Source organism: Cervus elaphus, chromosome 31 (assembly GCF_910594005.1).
Source record: "Cervus elaphus chromosome 31, mCerEla1.1, whole genome shotgun sequence".
NCBI lineage: Eukaryota > Metazoa > Chordata > Mammalia > Artiodactyla > Cervidae > Cervus > Cervus elaphus.
The window spans coordinates 8,721,089-8,727,088 of NC_057845.1; the positions used below are offsets into that span (position 1 = coordinate 8,721,089).

Here is a 6,000-nt window from a genome sequence, read left to right on the forward strand (position 1 = left end):
CTGTTCTAAACCCTTAACACATTAACGCACTTAATCGGCGACCGCCTCTATGACGCAGATTCTATTAGCATCATCCCGTTTTACAGATGGGAAAAGGAGGCACGACTAAGTGAAGTAACCTGTCTGAGGCTTCACGGCAGGTAAGTAACGGAGCAAGAACTTGGCCTTCAGCAGTCTGGCTTTAGGTGACTCACTTCCAATAACTCTACTTACTGCTTCTCCGTCAACTGTACAGTGATCAGTACAGTGATCACTTCAGTTCTGTCAATGCTATGTGATCAGCCAGAAGCCCAGGTTTCACGGTGGGTGTACGGCTCCACTTTATCTGCAGTCATGAAACGTTTGCTTTCTCCAAGGGGCCTGGATTACGGCAATTAGTGCTCAAATTACCCATACCTTGGGCTTGGGCAGATTACCTTATTTGGCTTTTTTTTTTAAATTAAAATAGTTTCATAAGTCATCCATTCCACCACATAAAATACACCATTTAGTAGTGCGTGCATGTGTGTGCCAAGTCATGTCCAACTCTTTGTGACCCCACGGACTGTATAGCTCTTCTGTCCATGAGAATTCTCTAGGCAAGAATACTGCAGCGGGTTGCCATGCCCTTCTCCAGGAAATCTTCCCAACCCCAGGATCGAACCTGTCTCTCTTATGTCTCCTATGTAGAAGCCTCAGGAAATTGAGTTTAGGGTTACGACGATTCTCCCATTAACAGAACACTGGTCAGAAAGCTGGGAGGAAGAGGTGATTCCTTAAACCTAAGTCTTGGAGAGGATCGGCATTGTGATGAGAATCTCTGACAACTGGCCGTTTTAAGGGGCTTTGAGACCATCATTCTCAACATCATTTCCCACAGTACAGCAGTGCAAAAGGCATAGGGCCTGCACGGTTTTAACTGAATGGTAAACACCATCCCCAGCATGCTTGAAAGGTTGATTTTCTGAGTAAGTCATATTCTCCTAAGGGGTGAAATGCCACTTTCCAAGTAATCTGCTGAATATGTAGTCTTTTTAATCCTTGTAAAAGGGGCCCCTTGTAAACTTGGCCCCTAAAAATGCAGACTTCGAGGAGTAACAGCACAAAGTAATTTTTCAAAGAATATGTTACATACAAATTATACTCCATTGTGCAGATTATCTTCCGGTGGTCCCTTTCACATATTACTACACTTCAGGTCCTATCCATGAAACAAACCAACCTCCTAACTTGTCTCCAAATTCAAAATACATGGTATCATAGGCAATGGACAACTGTGCATTTTTTGTTATTTCCATTCTCAACATGAATAATGACAAAATGTACCCTCAAGCTTCTAAATCTTTAGAACACAGCATTAAAAAAAAAAAAAAACTACACATGAGATAAAAATTTATATTAAGAACATTTGAAAGAATGATAGCTTTTAAGAGGAAGTCACAAGTTAAAAAAAAACAAAAACAAAAAAAAAACCTAGTTGTTGAAAGAGTATTATTGGCAGTGGTTAACAAACTCTTTATGCTTACAACAGAAGGTGGGGGGTGGGGGTGTGTGTGCAAAAAACCCATGTTATAAAACATGCATGTACTACTGTTAGTCTGTACCTTGAAGATTAATATATATTTTTTTCATTTACTTTTATTAGTTGGAGGCTAATTACTTTACAATATTATAGTGGTTTTTGCCATACACTGACATGAATCAGCCATGGATTTACATGTGTTCCCCCCCCTCCCACCCCTCTGGGTCATCCCAGTGCACCAGCCCCGAGCACTTGTCTCATGCATCCAACCTGGACTGGTGATCTGTTTCACACTTGATAATATACAGTCTTATTTTATAGAGGTTATGTTTAAAAAAAATCAAGGGCTTATTGCTTTCTTCCAAATGAATCATCTGGCACCCACCTTAGGAGCCTGAATCCCTAAAAAATTTATGATTTCCAATATCTTCTAGTTGCAAACGTAAAGCAGCATTTTCTACTACAAAATATCTTAAATAAAAGCCCATCAAAAAGAAATAAGAATCATTCATTCTTCTGACCACAGATGAGGGCCAGCTGCTCCCAGTCCACATTTCCCATCCCTAAACTTTGTAGACAATAGGGACTGTATGCCTGGGTCTTGGGCTCGTTTTTAACGCACGAAGTAATGGTCCAACATGGAAAGGCACCAGCGTCATCACTCCTAAGACAATAAGACAGCCAGCCAGATGGTTTGCCTTCCATCAGTCAGCACTTTCTAGACTTGACCCAAAGAGACCTGTTAATTCCACCCACGTTCTCCTTTCTGCCATCAGAAACTACTACTGTACGCCTGAAAAGCCACGGTCCATGCAAAACCAAGAGGCAGGCTCCTTTGGCGTTCTCCTAAAGAAATCTTTATGAAGAACAGATTAAGTGCATTTTCTGAGATGTATAAACCACACAACAGCAAAACCACAACAGGGAAACAAAAAAACCCTGAGTGCAGTAAGAGAAATGAATATTTCTGTTACAGTACTGTTGGGAGGTGACTCCTAGCTGCACATTTCTTCCTCTGGTTTAGCTCTCACTGGCACAAATTTCTCAGGCACTAGGTCACGAGGCTGCTCTGTATTTAAACACCACCTCAGCATTACTTGGCCGCTTCCTAAAAGTGCTGGCACCTCACCCACTGATTACCTGCATATCCACACACACACACAACCCCAGCTTCAGGCCTCTGAAGCAACCCTTCTGGAGCGCTCCTTGGCCTTTTATAGTGGAGGCATGTGATGAGCCTACCGGCACCAGCTGTTCCTAATTACCTCTCGGCTGGGGCGAATGACTCAGCAGCCCAACTTTCTTTTTAAGGAGTCATCTACCTTGCGAGCCAACCAACAAACTGAACAATGGTAAAGCACTTGACACTGTTATAGGTTAAACAACAACAATCACGCAGGATGCCCGGCTATCACTTAAACCAAGGCCGTCCTACTGCAAGCTGACTCATCAGGTGTCTCCCCCCCGCCCACCCCCTTCCCAGGCTTCCCTAGTGGTTCAGAGGGTAAAGAATTTGCCTGTAAAGTGGGAAACCCAGGTTCGATCCCTGGGTGGGGAAGATTCCCCTGGAGAAGGGAATGGCAACCCACTCCAGTATTCTCGCCTGGAGAATCCCACGAACAGAGGAGCCTCGCGGGCTACACACCATGGGGTACAAGAGAGTTAGGCACGGCTGAACGACTAACATCTTTCTTTTACTCCAAAGGCTGAAGTAGCAAGCGTTTTCCAGTCCAGCCAGCCCTTGCAGCACTACCCAAGACCAGGAAGAAGCCAGCCGGCGTCTTCCCACTTTTCGGCTTGACCATGTGAAGCGCTCAAGCGCGCTCCGTCACTCGCACGCCCGGGTGTTTCCACCCCTTTACCATTCGGAACTGCCGCCGGAAAGGCAAACCCCTCCTGGCCATAAGGAGAGTCAAAACACAGGAACCCAAGGTCTAGCCGTACTGACACCCGATACTGACAGAATTCTTCCCAAAAGACAAGGCGTCCCTACAAAACAGCCTTTTGTTCCTCCGGGCCTGACCTCAGTAGCTTGTTCCCCACCCCCACCCCACGCAGTTCCTTCCACAATGACTACTACGCTGTAGCTCGGAATCAGCCCGAATCCAACGCTCACTTTGCACAAAAGCCTTTCTGCACGGTTCTACTCAATGACAAAAACCCGCCGCGCAAGGACGCGCGAGCGACGGCACTCGCCTGAAACACGCACAAAGCTGGCGTCTCTACGAGCAACACCCACTCTCACCCGACAGCGAGAGCCTTTAATTACAGCGTGCCGGGCAAAACTCCCAACAAAGAGGGGTTGGGGAGGGGGCCTGGGATCCCCCGGGGGTCCCCCAAACCAGTCTTGGGCTAAATCCAGCCAGCCCCGCAAGGTGGTGTTTGTGCTCCAGCCACCAACTCGGCCTTTCTGAGTCCACGATTACACGCGCCACCTACACCCCTCGGCTCCCCCCGCCCAGGCTGGGCAGACGGGAGGCCGACAGCTCGCGGGCCGCGGCGGCCGAGGGTGGGCGGGAGAACAATACGGAGCCGGGCCGGGCCGGGCCAGCCGCGCGGGCGGTGCTGAAGTGTCACAGCCGGGCGCGAGGGATCGGGGCGGGGGTGGGGTGCTCCCGGGAGGCGGCGGAGGGGCACCCCAGCCCCGCGGCGCCGGGTAAAGTACAGAGCCGGTCCGTAAACAGCGGCGCCGGCGGCGCGCGGGGCCGCTCGCCCCTTCCGGCAGACGCGGCCACTTCCAGGAACCGGAGCCCGCGGCCGCCCCGCGCGAGCCCCACTCAGAGGCCCCCCGCGCCAGCCGCCCAGAACCAGGGAGCGGCCGCCCCGAGTCCTCCCCTCCGCCGCCTCCCCCGGACCCTCCTGAGACCGCCCCTCACCGGCCGACGGCCCAGACCGCGCGCCGCCGCCGCCGCGCCGAACCCTCCCGGCGAAGGGCGCCCGGGACGCGCGAGCCACTCACCACAGCCGAGACGCGGTGCGGCCCGACTGACGGCGGCGAGCGAGCCCGACGGGCCGCGCGGGCAGCGATCAGGTGACTCACTCCCTCCCCGCGGCCGGCCGCCCCCTCCGCGCCCCACCCCTCCTTCTCTCCGACGCCGCGGCCGTCGCCGCCCCCGCCCCTCCCGACGCAAAAGCCCCGCCCACCCGCTTCGCCAGGCCCCGCCCCGTGGACCAGCCTCGCGAGGCCCCGCCCCTCCCGCTCCGGCGCGCCTAAACCCCGCCCCCCCGAAAAGCCCGCCCCACACGCCGGCCGGGAATCCCGGCTCTGCGGATGCCTGCAACTGGCTCCCTGCGGCCGAAGTCCACCCAACGGGAATGCAGGGTGGGACTGCACGCGGGTACCGGGCAGGGCAGGCTAGTGCAGGCGATGGTGTCTTTGCAACCTCCGCGGGAGGCGCCCCTTTGCAGGCACAGCCCGCTGTCTGAACGAAAAACAAACCACCTGAAGACCATCATCTCCTCCTTTCCTGCTTCAAGAGGAAAGGAAAAGCCTGATGGCCTGCTCGCTCGGAGTGTTGCCTGGACACCCGAAGTCGAGTGCCAGCGGACACCAGGAGGGGAAGACGAGCGCCGGCCCACGTCCCTCTCCCCAGACCAGACCCCATCAGAGGTAGCTTCTGGCAGCACGCTCCTCTGCCTTCTCCTGGGTGTGGCGGGGCGCCCAGTTTCGCAGGTGTTTGAGCTTGCTGATAGGGATGCATCAAGTAAACCCAGGATTTTGTAGAAAGTATCTGGCAGCCCTGGTGTCTGACTGTGAAAACAGCAGCTTCGGCTAGCAGGTTGTCCCCTTTACACCGTGGCTGCCAGGAAACTTGGAATCGGGTTCAGCGCCCCAGCGGTGTCAGCCAGCTCATCTCGGCCCCGGGTCAGGCATTCATCTCTTCTGCTGTTTACTCTGGTCTTTATCCAGTTTTCGGCTTTAAAATTAAGTTCCTAGTCCACTTAAGCATCTCTGCAGTTCCAAGCACTGACTGTGGGCAGAGACGCCCACCTCGCAAAAAGCCTACACTTACCAATCCAACGGGAGACCCGAGTGCCCTTTCACTGTGCCAGTCGATTGGAGGCCAGATCTTGGGATTTTTGCAATCGGCTTTTGATTCAGGTTGAAACACAGACACTGATGGCTGGACAGCATCAGCACCAGGAGGTGAAGGCTCACTCTGGGGCACAGGAAGACAGCCCCGCACCTCCCAGTGCAAAAAAGGCTACCAAGTTAACAAAAGTCAGGTATTGTCACTAATGTGACAATTAGTTGTCACAATTAATTGTCACAATTAGTTGTCACAATTAATTGTCACTAATGTGACAATTAGTTGTCACCATTGTCACTAATGGGACAACTGCTAAGATTTAAAAAAGGCAAAAATAATTTAAAAAAAATAAGCTATTAATATAAGGATATATTGTACAACACAGCAATATTTATTTTATGATGACAACAAATGAAGTATAACCTTTAAAAATTCTGACTACATTTGTACTCACAGACTGAGACTGAG

General features: G+C 51.7%; 1 protein-coding gene across 2 annotated transcripts in view; it reads right to left on the bottom strand.

Annotated features, from left to right (window-relative positions):
* BACH1 (BTB domain and CNC homolog 1) overlaps positions 1 to 4,593 on the bottom strand; it is a 45,369-nt gene extending 40,776 nt beyond the window's left edge. The window contains exon 1 of one of the 2 annotated variants that reach the window (XM_043892724.1): positions 4,461 to 4,593. The gene's annotated coding sequence lies outside the window, so the exon portion shown is untranslated. Of the gene's footprint in view, positions 1 to 4,377 lie in introns of both variants that reach the window. The other variant, XM_043892725.1, reaches the window with a different exon arrangement.
* Positions 4,594 to 6,000: the final 1,407 nt, after the last annotated feature.